At 43.3% G+C, this 16,720-nt stretch overlaps 1 protein-coding gene across 3 annotated transcripts in view; it reads left to right on the top strand.

Annotated features, from left to right (window-relative positions):
- ZNF423 (zinc finger protein 423) overlaps positions 1-16,720 on the top strand; it is a 209,708-nt gene that overhangs the window by 124,465 nt on the left and 68,523 nt on the right. The window lies entirely within an intron of this gene.

Here is a 16,720-nt window from a genome sequence, read left to right as displayed (position 1 = left end):
TGAAGTGTCACTGCAGTCTGACGGGCTGTATTGCTGCTGCAGCTGCATGCGGGTATTTTCTGATGAGCGCAAAGAAAAGTTTTTCCTGTCTGTGCAGATGTTCTGAATCCATGTGTTGGCCCAAGAGGTCAGTTTAGTTTGATGCATGGACCACAGAGGAGTAACTTACACATGCCACTGTGGGCGTGCGTTGCGTGAGAGCCTTCAAGGACCCTCCGGCGCACTTTGTGTGTCTCGTATGTTCATGTGCAGCATTTATCTCCCATAAGCATAATGGTTTTCCTTCAACAATTTTACATTTAGGAAACTATTCTCCCGTCAATGCATATATGTAACTCCTATTATCTTTGATGTGAATTATGCATAAATACCAGAGAGAGAGAGAAATGCAGACTGACACAGTCTTCGCTCCCCATACCCCCAAATGAAAAATATACATGTCAGTCACAATAATTTTCATTCTAGAGCTAGGCAGGAGTTTCGAGTCAATGTCAAACAGGTTAAGATGAAGATATCTAAAAATGTTTGCTTTTGTAGCAGGTGTTAATGTAATCTCTTGTTTGCAAGCTTGAAGAGTGAGATTCTTGTTAATTGGACCATAGTGATTTCATGCAGTTCCCCCCTAGATTTTTTTTTATAACAAAAGCCTGAAAGAAAGGAGTCCTTAGGCAAGCTTATCACTTCTTTCAGCTTAAGTTATGATACAGTAAATAATTGCTGATTTTTAAATACATAGCTCATGAAGTGTTGAATTAAGGTTCTGCTTGGTTTGAGGGAGGAATTCCTTGTCCTTTTTTTAAAAAAAAAAAAAAAAAAAAGTAGTTTCTTTACAGTAATCGATATGTGAAGTTTATTTATGTATATCCCCAAATTAGTGCTGTCTGGAATAATACATGATGATATATATGTCATTACAAGGTTCGGTGTTACAGAGAGCTATTGGAAAACAACACTGGTAGGAGAAAGAGGAGGTTGAGAAGAGTGTGGTGCTGTTGTTTGTGAAACCTGTACCTGTTGTTTCTTTAAAGGTGTACATAAGTTCTAATACATATTTGGAAAAAACCTCTATAAATGCAAAGGTACGTATGGACTCAGCTCCATATACCTAGGACATTGTATGTGCCAGGATACGATAAGAAAATACCCAATTATTTCACTGAGGGGTTGCATCTTTGTGTCTCCTTGCTGGGATACAGGCTGGGAACGTTCATTAAGTTCACTTGTTTGGGGTGAGTTTAGGAAGGAGCAAAGTACGGAAATCTGTAGTGTGAGCCAAACGTCCTCCTGCTCTGGGCATCTCAGACTGTTCACAAGGCACCGGGGCCCCTCTCTGTGACACGTGGCTGACTCCAGAAGGTGTCACCTGTTGGGTCCCCTGCTGGCATTTGCTCTTCACTGGGGAGTACTGCAGAGGAGGGGAGGCTAGGCGTCACAGTTTGCCTACCAGTAAGTGCTGTGCAGATTTTCGGTGTTAATTTGCTATGTGCTGAGTCAGTAGTGGTAGAGTGATGGATTGCCTCCTGGGCTTGCTCCTGCAGCCTTTGTTGAAAGCCCGAGAGCCTTCATCCCTTACACCGGCTGCAGGAGAGACCAGCACGTGCCCCGCTGTCCCTCGGTCCGGTTTGTCGTGTACGAAGCGAGTGTAGGAGTGTCTCCTCTGTACGAGACCATGTCCAGTCAGGTGGCAGCGGGAGAAAGAAGCTAATGCTGGTCCTGCAGCCCAGGTCTGTGCCACAGCGGTTACTGTCGTTGCCAGTTTAGGACCTACAGACGAGGGTTTGTTTGTGCTGCCAGGGGCACTGCAATCCCGGAGCGCTCGGGGCCAGGGGAGCCTGTCCTCGGGTTGTGTCTGCTCAGAGCGCGGCGTCGGACTCGTCTCGATGAACTTGTATCTGGCTGAAATTAAGGTGTCTGGCTTAATATAGTCATCGAGGTGCTGTCTGGGGGAAATGAATGATTGATACCAATCTCCGATAAGGGTTTGAGGAGGATAAGCATTTCCAGGGAGAGATTTTTATCTCTCTTTTGAATTTGAAGTGAGCCAAGGCATTGAAGTTAGCCTTGACATGTAATTTTGGGGTAAAATAAAAAAACACCTTGGCTTTGATAATCCAAGACCTCTGTGCTGCACTTCCTTCTCATGTTTTGCGAAGCACAAAATCAACAGTTGAGAGATGTCCTAAACACTTACCTACAGTTTCATTCATTCATTCAGGTGACTGTCAGCCAAAGCATCCCTGCTCTTCAGCCGTGACCCCCTCACATATCAGTGTCCGTAATATGATTAAAGATTCCAGTTATTTCTTACATCCCAGTCTTAAAGAGCGCATCCAGTTAAATTGGCTGTGCCTCCCTCCTCCACCTCTCGGCTCTCCAGGCTGGAGTCAGAGGCCCTGCTCATAATTCATGGAGGTAGGGGGTTATTTTTTTCAAAGCAATATGCAGGGAATTTCCAGTGCTACTCCCACACACTGCTTTGAAAAATTACCCTTCTGCACTCTAGCCCTTCATATCCTGTGCACAAACACAGAGGCATATAGGGTCCCGCGCAGGGTCCCTGGAGAAGGAGCAGGCTGGATGCATCCCCGGAGGAGGTAAATGGTAGATGTTTTGTTTCATTTTACACTGGGGCCTGTAGGAGGGCTGTGAGCAGCACACCAGACCTCTCCAGCTGCAGTTAGCCAGGAAGGGATCTGTTTAGAGATGTTTTCAGCCAGGGGGGGGCCTGGGGGTGGAATTTTTAGAGAGCAGAGGTCTTTGAAACATTGCACTGATTGGGGCTCCTTTGAAACACGTCCGTGCGCACAGAAAGGGGATCCCCCTTTGAGACATTTACAGGCGTTGGGGAGTCCACCTGGGAGTATATCAAAAACTTTCAGTACTCCTTGCTGCCTCTGTACTTGCTTACCTCCTGTTGCGCTGACCTGGCAATGTTTAAAGCTTCTCCCCCTTATCTCCCCACCCACCACTGCCTCTGATGTGCACTCTCTGTTAGATGCAGGGGAAGATGGGCGTACGCAGCCGTGGGCTCTATGGGGGGCAGCGAGCAGCCATGGCAGCAGCCGCAGCACAGAAGTCTGCTAATGCAGCCTTTCCCCTGTGGCTGCCAGAGCCAAAGAGCCTGCGTTCCCCATGGCCGGGACGCTGCCGAGGCCTGGGGCACACGGGCAGGGGCTGGCGGGGAGTGGGGAGCGAGGACCCGGCACCCCTCTGTCCTGCAGCCCCGCTGGGAGCAGCTGGGCTTGGCCCGGGGCTGTGCTGCTGGGTTTTGGAGCCGGGCCGGGTGCCCTAATTCCTGGTGCTCAGCATGCACAAAAAGCCTCAGCCCCGGTGGCCCAGCGCCAAGGGACTGCAAATTCAGGTCCGTGCTGGGGCTCTGGTCTGCGTGGGGAGCAGCTGTGGACGGAGCCGTTGTGATTAGGTGGGGGATATTTTCTATTTAATGTTCAAAAAAGATGAATGGTTGTCCCCACCCTTCTTTCTCCCTTTCTCTACAAAAGTCTCCTGGTAAACACGCACGGGAAGCTCAACTGCAGCACAGTTAATGCTGGAGCAGGGAAACTAATTATTTCTGGCCGTGCTCTAGCGCTGGAATTACTTCGGGATCCACGCTGCAGAGGCGTGCGAGCATCTGTGGGCTCGTGAGGGCCGACTCTCAGAGCTCGGCAGATCCCTTCCCGGAGCCGTCCCCATCCCTGTGCACGGGGCTGCGAGCGCTCGGCCACCATTCCCCCATTGCTGTCTGAACGCACGCGAGCAGCCGAGGGCTGGTGGCGGTGACCAGAGAGGGGGAGGCTCCGCTGCATGGGGCTTGGAGCAGGAGGCCCTGCTCCTTGCTCAGGGAGCCACCTGGGACCAAAGGGAGTGCTGGGGGGAAAACTTGCAGAAGTCACATTGAAAGCGCTCTGTGGTCTGGTTCTTGGACTGCTGTCTAAATAAACATCTCCTTGTTTGCTGTGATGGGGACGACCATGTTAAACAACTGCATTTGGGGGAACGAGGAGAGTTTCCTGGGTACTGCCCCAAGCTGTGGCATATCGTGCATTGTGTGCAACGTGGGGCTGCGAGTCTCTAAATTACCTTTCCTGCCCTTGGAGATCATGTTTCAAGTTCTGGAAATGCTCTGCCAGAATTAAACACGAAGCGGAGGGATAACGTCCATCCACAGTCATTTCTCTTTCAGATGCACACAAGTATTTTAAATAAGAAATGATCAAATACAGGTTTGCGGTATTGTAGCTGGTAAGTTTGCTCTCTTCAGAGGTCAAACTGCAGTAATAACTACAGATGGAGACTTTTTAAAAGCAGCAATTTCAAAAGGTGATTTTGTGTTCAAAAGAATTAGTAGCTGATACAATTTAGAGCACTGTGATGAAACCAACAGAGAAGGAGCTGAGGTAGCATCCAGAATCAAACAGAAACCAACAGATTTCCAGTATGGTTTCTGCTTCTGTTCACGAATTGAAGCAAACAGTTTTGATTTAGGAAATTCTAGTTTCCATAAATTCAGATCGTACCCAAATTGGTAATCTTTTCACTGTCTCAATGAATATTGGGACTGCTTTTGGAGGGTTTTGGACTCCCTTGTCACAGTACTTTCTAAGTGCACACGTCTGTGAAAAGGATGTAGGTAAAGATCATTTCTGCAATCCCAACATTTTACGTGAGGAAATATTAGCCCTGGGCATGTCTGATGAAGACATGAAGCGGTTCTGATGCCAAGGCCTGATCTTGTGAAGCACTTTGTTCCCTCTCCTCATTGATTTGGGAGCTGGGGATGGCTAATGCTTTTCAGAATCTTTCTCGCAATAAAATATCTTTTATTTTGTATGAAATAGATGGAGTCAATAAAAGTAGAAGGGTAGCTTTTATTCTTGTAAAATTCCCTTATTTTCCTGTGCAGTTTGTTTAATATGGTACTCGAATTCAAATTGATTTCAAGTTTAAGGGTGTTATTTGGTAAATACATTCCCTTCCATTAAGCTACTGTCATGACATCGTGTCCTGAGACAAAACTGCTTAATTCTTGAGGGAAACTCTTCAGACCTAAGCGCTAGTGTTAGTTATAAGTGTATACGTGGTAGCAATGATGATGACATTGTAAAGCACTATCTCGGTAATAGCTTTCAGGCATTAAGGCAAATAAAAATGTGCCAGATTGTTTTTGAAGCATTAGATGCAAATTATCAACAGGAACATATTTCTGGACTCAACAGCTGAATGTGTGAATTAATTATGGACACATTAGGAACTCAAAAATATTTTTTTAACTTTGATGTTTGTGAAGCATATTCCAAGTAATTGCTCTTTTAATGCAGAAGCGGAAGGTACAACCTTCATGTATTTACCCAGCGCTTGCTTAAATATCCAAGTCTATGTGGACTCGCTTTAATTAACAATATGTGCTAGAATTTCATTTTGCAGCGGCTGGCTATTGCGAAAGACTAATTTTAGGGAAAAACAAGCTAAGCGTGCATACGGTGGCAGCTGAGCAACGTGCACGGTGGCTGCACACGCGCGTGAGCCCCTCCGTGCAGCCGCGTGCGAGTGCCCCGGGCTGGCCGGAGTCCTGCAGGCGCCTCTGCGGGGCCTTTGCCTGAGCGGAGCTGTCTGCTGCATCGCGCTCCTGGACAAAGGGATCTGCTTCTGCCAAGAGGTCCTTCTGTTATTTGGCCTGGCTCTTTTTATTCCGTTGCTTGCCTTCAGCTTTAAGCGCTTGTGCGGGTAGCTAAATAACGCCGTAATGACCGTAGTGCATAAAAGCTAGCCATGTGCCCTTTGAACAGCTCCGGTTTTGAACAGGGTGGTCACACTGACAGCCACATTGCCATTGTTAACCGGCGGAAGAAGCTCTCTTCAGTATAAACAATATTGGCCCTTAATATAATTCAGCACCTAATTGGCCTCTTACTTTGAAACTGATTTCAGAAATTACGTTTTTACTGTCCCCTCCTTTCTAAGGCCTGGAAAATTCATTACCCAAAATCTCAATAATTTTATCCGGCCGCACGGTGTAGATGCGTCCCCCTGCAATTGTTCTCTATGCACATTGGTTCTTAAAAATCCCCCTTTTCATGAGAATGGTTTTGTTTTGCTTGTATAGCTACCAGGAAAGAAATAGCATTTCTCTTAATGTATTCATTCACATTTTCCTTTTGCATTTTTCATTTCATTTACAACTTGGTAATAGTAGTTCAGTTTTCACTGACATTTTTATAGCTGCTATGACAACATTCCTGTTTTGCATGATACATGCATAATCGGCTATGATCCCAGTTTTGCATTGCTTTCATTCTTTCTTAACTGTGTTAAGATTCCTTGCAGCCTCCAAACTCAATTTTCATACGCAGTTGTGATTACACCTGTTTAAACATTTTCCTGGTAGTTTCATATTTATTCATAAAGGGAGCAGTTGATAAAACACCTTTTCTGTAATCAGTCAGAGTTTTAAGTGTGATTTTTCTTCAAAGTTATCATTAGCAAGCACCTCAATCTATTTGCAGCCTTTCAGTATCAGTTAGGCAGTGTGGCAAAAAATGCTATTTTTCAATAAACTTTGCCCTGTGTAGCAATGATTTTTCTGAATCTGTAACTTGCTTTTCATTTTTATTAATTCTATTAACCTTGAAAACTGCAGTACGTTTGTATTTAAGAGTCTGCAGAGATGCTTCCTGCCTGTTCCTCACATATTTTGTGTGAGTGGCTGTGACTGTTTGAGTCTGAGTTCACAAACAAATTTCTTAGCCCTTCTTTGCTAATCTTGAATATGGGGAAAAAAAAAAAAAAAAGCAAGTTCTCACCATGTGGGGTTTTGGTTCTCCCTGCAGATGGCAAAATGACTCTATTCCTCCCCAGTGGAGAGGTCAGCACCCCTCTGTGTCCTACTTTCAAGCAAAACACCAGAATATTTCTTGGGGGGCGGGGAGAAAGCCCTCCATCATTTCTAGGTGTAGTCTTCAGACTTGATAGAATTGATGTGTTAAGGAAGTTGTCTCCTCGTGTGAATTCTGGGACTGAAGTCTACACCAGTGTGGTCCTAAAGTCTAGATGTTTGCAATCTCTCTGGGAATTTATTAACAAACAGTAGTTTTACCTGGAGAAAGTAGATATTACCCCATGTTTCTTCTTTATTTGCCAAACAAACTTCTTGGTTTGGAAACATCAGGCACCAGTTTCTGACACTCTCTGGAGTGACAGAAAGGTTTGTGCCTTTGGGGAAGGATAGCTGCAATGTGAAAAATGAATAAGGAACAAAGGAGCGCATGCTTGGTGATGCTGGAAAAACCCATACTGGGTTAGCTAGGAATTAGTGGCAGAGTTATAAAATATTCTTTTTACCTTTTTGGGGAAACCTAAGCTAGGTTCCAGATCATTTCCAGTCATGAAAGTTGGAAAAGAAAGTATATATATATATATATATACATACATATATATATATATATACACATACATATATTATTATATTATTAGTAAACTATAATAAAATTATTTTTCTCTTATAAAATCCCAGATTTCACACTTTGAATATCTTCTTCAATATTCAGCACGTGCGAGTGCTGAACCTAAAATGTTTATTTTCCTTCTTGTGTTTGTTATGATATAAGCCCCTGGTTTGGAATCAGAAAGGGTACTGGCTTACATATGCTGAGCCCTAGCTGTATAGTTATCAGACTGAAATGTCTGTATGTTAAAGGTCCACATTTATTCCTCCTCTTACTTGGTTGACTTCAAAGAGGGACAGTTGGCCCATTGCCTTTAATTATACTTCAAACTAAGTGGCATCCCCAACCTTGGGGAAGATTTAATTTGGTCTCTTAGAACCAGAGGTTACCAATTGACATGGTCCTTAAAAATATACATATTTCTGTTTTGTTATAGCTGGCAAGTAACTCAAGTCAAACATAGACTTTCCTGTATGCTCCTGCCTGTTTGGGGTACTGGCACTCATTTATTTTTTCCCCCCATTTGTAATGGACACCTTTTCTACACTGAGGTTCCCTTCAAATGATCCTCGTGAAAGAAGCCCATGAAAATTATTTAAATGCTTTTACATTTTTTCAGTGTTTCAAGGCTCCCAGCACAGGTGAAGCTTTTGCAGGAGGGGTCTCTGCCATTTGCACCAGATGTGCGTGCTTCTGTATCTGTTTTTTTGTCACAAACTGCTTTTGGTTCAGTTTGGCAGTGGGGTTTGACTGCTTTGGGCCTTTCTAAGAAACAGATTTTTTTAATTGAAAATTTTAACTTGGCAGATTCATTGTGTGTCTTTTTGTAGTAATAAATTTCTTTAAAGAAGCCCAAGCCTTGCCATTCTCGTAAGGGCCAATTGCCACTGTGTGGCTGCACAGTAAGCCTGAGGAAGAGGACTTCAGCTTCTGCCTGTCAGACCGTGGTCTTCAGAAGACAGAGCTCCATAGCAGATCAAAAAACCTCACTGGTCGTGGTGTTTTCCAGTTGTCTTCTTCACCAACATGCTCTCTCTTGCCTCTCCTCTACTTGGTGTTTTGTGCCTTGTCCTGCTGGCACGAGCCTCAGGACAGGTGGGGTGCATCAGGTGCTGACCCCACGGCGAGGAGTTGAGCCTTTTTAACTCCCACTTCCAGGTCAAAACCCAGACACCGTTTCAGTCAGGTGTTTCCTTCATTTCCTCCTCCTGAACTGACGGAGAGGACTATGAAGAATGTCACTGCAGGAAGAAAGTTGGTAACGCACTACCGATATGTGTAAATCTTTACGTCATTCAGGGAGGTTTCATCCTGCTTTCAGGATCTTGTCTGGTGGGCACTTAATGGCCTTAAAAATGGCTGAGTCATTCAAATGTTGCATGTATAACTATGAAATGTTTAAGTTTTATGAGGAGTATATTTTATTCTGTGTTCAAGATTTTTAGTGTGGTTCAACCTAGGCAGATCCATTGGATTTAGGTTTTGCTCCAGGTAGGGTTTGGGTGTTTTAAGGTATCAAGATCAGCTAGCACCACTGGTATGTCCTCTGTTGTTATGTTTTGCACACATCAGCTATCACATGTCACTGGTGTATGGACAAATATTTCCTAAACCCCATGACTGTGAGGTATATCCAGGAATAAATATTGGCAACAAAAGTTAAATGATGAAACCTCACGTAATGAACAGTAACTGATTCAAGCTGGGCTGGATATAGATAGCTAAAGCTGAAGGGGAATAAAGTATTCTAGTGACATTTTCTCCTTTTTTAACTTTCTAATTTTTGACCTTTTGATTCAGTGTTTTTTGTTAAAATCGAGGATTTGAGGAGAAAAAAAAGAAAAGCAAAACAATCCCTCTACCCTTAAATCTCCTGCAGTCGTTAATAGCTCTACCTCCACTTACTGAAGAGCATCAATGGAGAGAATTTCCTTTGGAGGCTAATTCTGATGTGCCAGAAACTGAAATCAGCGATGTCAGTGTTAGACCTGAATGATAAACTTCCAAGGAATGGGGAACTTAAATTGTGAGATGTTAGCTTCTGGATTAGTTCATACTTGCATTTGGTGGGAGAATGTTGGTATTTTTAAGCTAAGCCTTTTAAAGTTATATATCCCTTGACTTGGTTAACAAAGAAAATTTAAAGACCTGTAATGGAAAAGCAATCTATGGCTTTTCTTTTCTCTTAATTTATTTATTTACATTTTTATACTTTATATTTATAATTTATTTATTTATTTATATTTTTACTTTATATTTATTTTGCATATCATAGAACCTCGCAGTTATGCAGAAATCCAAACTGCAAAAATACCTAAGGCACCAGAAGAGTTATGTATGTTATTAGGACATTATTAAAAGTAAAGGTAGGTTCTTTATGTGTTTTCTTTGCAACTCACCAGGATTATTTCTGTAGCTATTTTAATAGTGTTAGTTTTGATGGCTGCTGTTGTCAGGGCATCTGGGTACAGGTGACAGGGGCATTTGGGACCATCATACTTCTTGAATCTGGGAGATTCCCATGAGTAAGTGCTCAGCTTTGAGCGCCAACGGGTCTGTGTGGGGTTGATGGGGGAAAAACTTGCTAGGCATTTTCTGAACAGCCTGTTTTGAACTGAAAGGTGCAGTTGCTTGTAAAAGCTTCACAGCCAAGCAGCTCAAGATGGTGCAGGTTAGCAGTTGTGGAGCTCAGCGCAGACATTTCTTGTAAACTGGTCACTCCCGAGTGGTTCTGGGTTTGTGCACTGGTAGTCCCTGCAAGCTGAACATTGGTGTGCGATTTTAGAGCAAATACACTTTTGTCAAGCAATCCGGGAGGGCAGATTTCAAGTACACAAGTGTGGGTCAGTTATCCCTAGAACGGTGACTTAATGCTTTCTCATTTTTAACACCTGAAAATATTGGGGTTTGTTTTTCCTTTCAGGGGAAATACTATTAGGCCATAAATGTACAAGGTGTAATTATATCTATCTTGCATCTTTATTCCTGTTTGAATATGGCTTACTAGGAAAAGGACTCTTGAGGCACGAAGTATGTGCACTAAATGGCCTAGTCAGAGTTTCCCCATTTTCCTAAGGCTTAAGCTGGGGAAGTGGCTGCCATTTGCAGGCTAGCAATACAGTAAAAGCACATCATTGTACACAACATTTTATTTGGACAGCTGTATAAAAATGGCAACACACTGTGAAATCCATTAACAGAAAACATGTTAAATTCAGCAAAATGCATCTCATGTGGAACACTGAATAAGAAATTATAGTCTGAGTTTTACTAGTTGGTTATCAGAGTCTGTCTTGAATGAAGAGAATTGAATTTTTTCCATGCGTCTGCCTGTAATAACAGTGAATGCTGTACATTGGGTTTTGAAACCAGTGTGCACCTGTAAATCTTTGCCCCAAGAATTTTCAGCGAGGTTTTCACAAATCTAATCTTAATATCCACTGGGAGCCCTGGGTGGCCATTTTCACTTGCGCAAAAAAGCTCTTATTTGCATGGCGGGTCTCGCTCAGGCTCACCACCACTACTTGAACACTTCAGAAATATTTGCCCAAGTAAGTTTTGCAGGATGTGGGAGTGAGAGCTCAAAGTAGGAACAGATTGCTTCTTCACCCTTCTCTCCCTGCCAGTGCCAGCGAGGACTTCGCTCTGGACAGCCACAAGTAGGTTGGGTGGGATTCCCAGGGGTGGATTTTGCTATGTAAAGCTTCTCAGAGTTAATCGAATAGCATCTAAAAATTAGAAAACCACAGCAAACTATTTTGCATTTCCATTGTTTGGGCTGCTTAACTCTGAGCTGTTGCTCGTCAGGAAAGGATGCCATTAAGTGTTCTGGTATAGAAAGAAAAAATGAGTTGCTCTTGCTTGGTAGCAAGTGAAACAGCCACGTTAACTTCAGCTCTAATCATGAGATTAAAAGCCTAATGGGGATAGTATCATTTTCAGTCTTCAAAGCCAGCATCAATGACCTTTGGAGAGTTTTAACTTTATCGGCCTGATGGTTTCTCTTCTAGAAGAAGCAAAACCAGCCTTTTCCTTGTCAAGGAAAGGAATAAATGGATGGATAAAGTAAAGTATGCTGGAGCAGGCTAAGCGACTTTCAGTCACATTCAGCACAAGCAGACGAGGGGTTGTTGCCAGGCTTTATTGCCCCAGTCACTGCTGCACTGGGGGGAGCACAAATCCTAGGAGGAGCCAGGGGCAGCACGGGGGCAGCCCCACTCCCCTGGCTCTGGGCACCAGTGGCGCCGGGCAGCAGTGCTGCCTGCACGCTGCTCGCCTCCAGCGGGTTCGGTGTCGCTGGGGGCTTGTTTCCTGTGTCAGAGCGCAGGAATTTCTGGTTGCAGTTCCTGTTTGCCGCGTTTGCGAGCTCGGGCTCTTGCTCTTTTGCCAAGCTGGCAGCAGGCGGGGGTGACTTCCTGCGCAGGGGATGTAAAAGCGATCCTGTGATTCTTCCTCTGCAGCCACTGGGAGATAAAAGCCAGGACATCGGGGATTGCAAAGAGGGAGCCAAATTATATTTATAATATTAAAGTGAGTGCATTTGTGGTTTTGCCATTCTCCAGGGTTTTTCATAAGTAGAAAAACATGAATTAGCATTTTCCATTTCCATATATTGACTGGAAAAATAGCCTGCTCTCAATTAAGACCTATAGCTTTTGGGATGTATGCAACAATTTTATAAAATATTTACAGCAAAATTTGCATTTTACATGGTATTACAGTTTTTCTTGTGTTTAGTAGAAAGGACTTAGGCCTAAGAGAAGAAATTCATCCAGCCTACCAAAAGGGAAATAAATCTAAAATTAGATTGTTAGCATTCGCAACCAGAAATGTCCAGCACTGCCTGTTACCTCCAGCAATTATCCGAGGTCACTTTCACCACCAGCTATTTGTTACACCCGCGGCAAGGGCCGTGCTCCCCGTGCGGAGCTACTGCTATCCCTTTAAAACTGGCTTTGGAAGAGATGGTAGCTTTGTGCTAGACAGATAAGTAGAACATTTTTTTCCAAATGTAAATGCGCACTGTAAAGAACATAGCTATTTCCTGGATAATTTGCAGTTGTATATTTTATGTTAATTTCACCGAAAATATTGCACCCCTGCCAGGTTTAGTAGAGGCTCACTGTGATATGAATAATTTCTAGCGAATCATTTTTTTTTCTTCATTTAAGATTTGGCACCTTTTTAAGATTTTAATAATAGCAACAAGGAGGAAGATTTAGAACAAGTGAAACATTAGAGCCAAAGAAATTCACATTGAGAGCTAATGTAAAATAGCAAGAATAATTACATGGAAAACAGTTGCCACAGATGTTTTTCCTTGTAATGTAATAACTATTTACTAAACTGTTTATTTTAGGCCCTCAGTTTACAATAAAATATTTATACATGCTCTGCTGTAATAAAAAAAATATTGACAAAATACTATAGAGATTTTTAAAAGACAATTAGTATTTCTCTGTCTAGAAAGGGAAGACGGCAGATGCAGCCCGAGCCCTTGCCCTGCTGCGTGACGGGAGCAGCGGGGTTAGCGGCAGCACCCCTCGCAGGGCTCCTCTCGCAGGGAGCCTGTGGGCTCGTGACACACCACGGGATAACTCACCAAGGAATGGGAAAGCTAACACTCTGAGGACTTCATTTCAATAAGGAAAACCTGATTCCATTCCTGAAATAAGATATAATCAAGCTATGTCTTCCCTAAGCTAAATGTGCCTGCTCTAGGAGCAAGTGTGAAGTTCAAGGTGCCAGACTCCTAAATGCCATTCTTAAAAACCCTATGGCACGGTGACTGCTCCGAAGTACCGACTGTGGCGTCTTTAAACCTTTTGCTTTATCCTGCCTGAGCCACACCTACGTGAGGTGTATGTTGTCATGCACTTAATTCATAAAGTTACTCATGTGCCCATGAAGTGTGTACGTGGGGTTACTCCGGGGCTGTCTAGATCTCTGTAGTCATAGCAGTGCCGTAGCATACTGAAATAAGAATTTCAACACAACACTGAAAAGTCTGTAGGTTCTACTTTCCAAATATATTCTTCAAGCATATATTTTTCTACTCATAAATATATGGCAAAAACTTTATTTTCGGGTACCTATGGTATTAGGTTTAAAACCTGGTATCCCATCAGGAACTTCTGTGCCTCAGTCTACAAGTTTCATAATGACAGATTTTATTTTTTTTCCCCAGAAGTCATTGTACATCCTTTAGGGGTACCTATTACTTAACACCACACTGCTGGCACACAACAATTTTAAAAAGAGACCTCTAGGAAAGAAAGACAAGATATCTGTAATTTCGTGAACACAGGCCCTGCTATATGTTCGCATCTGAGCACTGCCAACACGTTAGAGGAACCCAAAGTCTAAACTGAATGAAGACTGCGTGACTGGCTCCGAATGCCCAAGATCTGTGTAGTCCAAGGTTTCAATATCTAGATCTGAATCCATATTTAGCAGTTCAGGCTCTACTTTCAAGTAGGCAAGTCCCTTGAGCTTCCATGCTAGCACGTTGTGAGCTTTATTATTACAGAAGGGACAGGGTAGCAGCCTTGTGAAATGATTGAAAAAATGAATTTAAAATATACCTATGAACCTCTTTTCTTGGTGAAACTCATAATTCTCACCTGTTTAGGACTCAGCAGTGTGATTGACTATGTAGATTTTTGTCACACTTGGTTACAATGCACAAAAAAAGAAAAGGGCAGAGCAGAAAACTGCAGGCATTAGAACTAAAAGTGAACAAAAGAGGGAGCTAAGAAATCTAAAATGTTCCGTTTTAAGACAGAATAATCATGGTTACCAGATGCCTTTTGTTGTAAACAGACTTTTTTCATGGCTGACTCTTACACAGAGGCCAATGCGTGCGAGAGGCCTGGGAGCCTCGTACTGTGCCACGCAAAACCACCGTGCCCATGGCCCGGGGTTTGCCCTCGTGGAACCTTGCCACCACAGCGTTTGGATAATTAAAATTTGGCTTTTCCTATGAAAGTCTGGATAATTTAATATCAAGTTTACCATCGGAAAATAAATGGTGTAATATGCGTAATATTTTCTGTAAGTGAAAACAAAGTTTGGTTCTTGGCTTTTTGCCCCTTGCTACCTTCCTGCCTGTGAAATGTTGATACATACAGGAGCACTGCCAGGTTATGCAATTATTTCAATACAGCGCCTTTTGAGTCATCGTAGGGTCCAAAGCTAGCATTAAGGAAAACAAAGGAATTTGTGCTTGGAAATCAGCATTGCTCTGCACACGCAGGATTTTTATTTTTTTTTTTTTCCAAGGACTGTGTTATTGTGTAAGCTAATGATTTTGTTTTTAAGTTATATTCTCAGGGGCATGGACATCCAGAATAATCGAGGATGTACTTTTAATGCCGATCCTGTGCACCGTTAGGTCTCCTGGCAGCAAAATGGACCGATTGCAGTGCTGAGCTTTGGATTAACCCCTGCTGGGGAGAACTGTTGGCTTCAGGGTGCTGAATATATTTGTAGATTGATGCGTGTTACCTATGTGTAAGTTAGTTTAAATGACGGTAAATTAGCCAGCTCCTTTCCCTTGTGCCTTTTAAAAGGCCATTCAGTGTTTATCGTAGCAGAAGCTATTAAGCAACATATTAAAAGAGGTAGATGAAGGAGCGGAGCAAGACAGAGGAAGACTGTGGAAGGAGTCCTTTTTTCCTCCTTTGCAATACACGTGGTATGAATTATAGCGCAAACTTTTCCAACATTCTCATGAAAAGCTTCACCTAGTGTCCCTACCATACCACCGCGGGTAATGAAACAACTGGCAGAGAGCATGACTTTCATAAAGCCCTGCCTGTTAGCGTCTCATACTGGAGAGGGAAACAAGTTCAGAGGAGCAGATTTTGCTGAAGAATCTGTCTCCAATTTTCCCTTGGAAGTACACTGGTAGGGTTTTTAGAGGTTTATGCATTTAACAGTTCAAATTTTCATTTTAGCTTTTCATTTGCTGCTCAGGATTTTTATTAATTTTGCAGCAGTCATTTAAGTAGATCCAGCTCTTTATATCATTTCCAGCTTGAAATATTAGTTCAGAGATAAGCTTTGTTATTAAATGCTTAATCTTGAACACTTGTCTTACTTGGTAAGAATTATCTTTGAGAAGTAGGCAAAGAGAAGCTGACTGCTGTGGTTTTAAAGCTGCTGTAACTGGAGTAGCCCAAGTACTGGTTTACAAAGGTTGGCATCCCTTCAGTTCACCATCGCAGCAGCTGGACTTCATTAAGTGCTGGTGTTAATTACTGGGAGATCGTTGGTTCAGTATGCACACAGCAACACTTGGGGTGACACGCGAAATAAGAAAAGGGTCACCTTGACATGGAAGCTTACAAAAAAAAAAAAAAAAAAAAAAAAAGCAAGGCTGTCGCTAATTTTGTAACTGCATTTGGTCCAAAGTAATTGAGAAAGCAGCACAAGGAGCGCTGCTGCGTGGTCAGGAGGAGCGTTTGCATTGCTCCTGCCGCTGAGTTGCCTGGGAGGGGATGGAGGCGCAGTGCTGGGCTAACTTGCCCCGCAGTAAAGGAGGATGTGGATGTCGTATTTTCTGCGCGTGTGCTGTGGAAGAGAGAGGAAATTCTTCTTTTTATTCTCCAGAGTTTTCAAGCCCTGTACAGCATAGTTTGAAGAGGAATTATTAATAATTTCTTATCCTGTAAATAGTATTCTGTGGAGAAAACCTGTTAAGGGTTTGTATCTAAGGGAAAGTGTTTAGGGGATGAATGTCGTGGAGAATAACATGGGACATGTGGCAGCGTAAAGCAAGTGTTGCTCGGAAATGTTGTGTCCTGAAGCCGCCAGCGTGCAGACAAAGTGCGAGCAGCCGCTGGGACATCCAGCCCGCTGCCCCATCACCTGCTTAAGCGAAAGCTAATTGTGAGCCTTGTCTTTTGCCTCGCCGGGGGCCGGGCTGGAAGGGGTGTGTGCGAGGACATTGGAGGAGAATTAGGTTATTACATTTCCTCCTTAATTCTTCATCAGGGCTGCCGCCTCTATTTCCTACAGAAAAATCAATGCCTTCGGATTCTGTAATTTCCCATGGTGCGTCGCCGGGCGCGCGGCATGCCCTGGGAGGTGACACATCCGGTCATGGCAGCTTGAACTCTTTTTTCCAGTGAAAGAATTCATTGGAATTTCACAACCTTTGCGTGCTTTTGTGAAAACACTCATTTGTGTTTGCGCCAACCTGCTAATGGCGGATGCCGGGGCTTGCGAATCCCACCTACATTCGGTGCTCGTTATGGCACGGAATGTGCCGTTAA

Source organism: Aythya marila (assembly GCF_965140915.1).
Source record: "Aythya marila genome assembly, chromosome: 12".
In the NCBI taxonomy this organism is placed as follows: domain Eukaryota; kingdom Metazoa; phylum Chordata; class Aves; order Anseriformes; family Anatidae; genus Aythya; species Aythya marila.
This window is presented reverse-complemented; position numbering and strand designations above follow the sequence as displayed.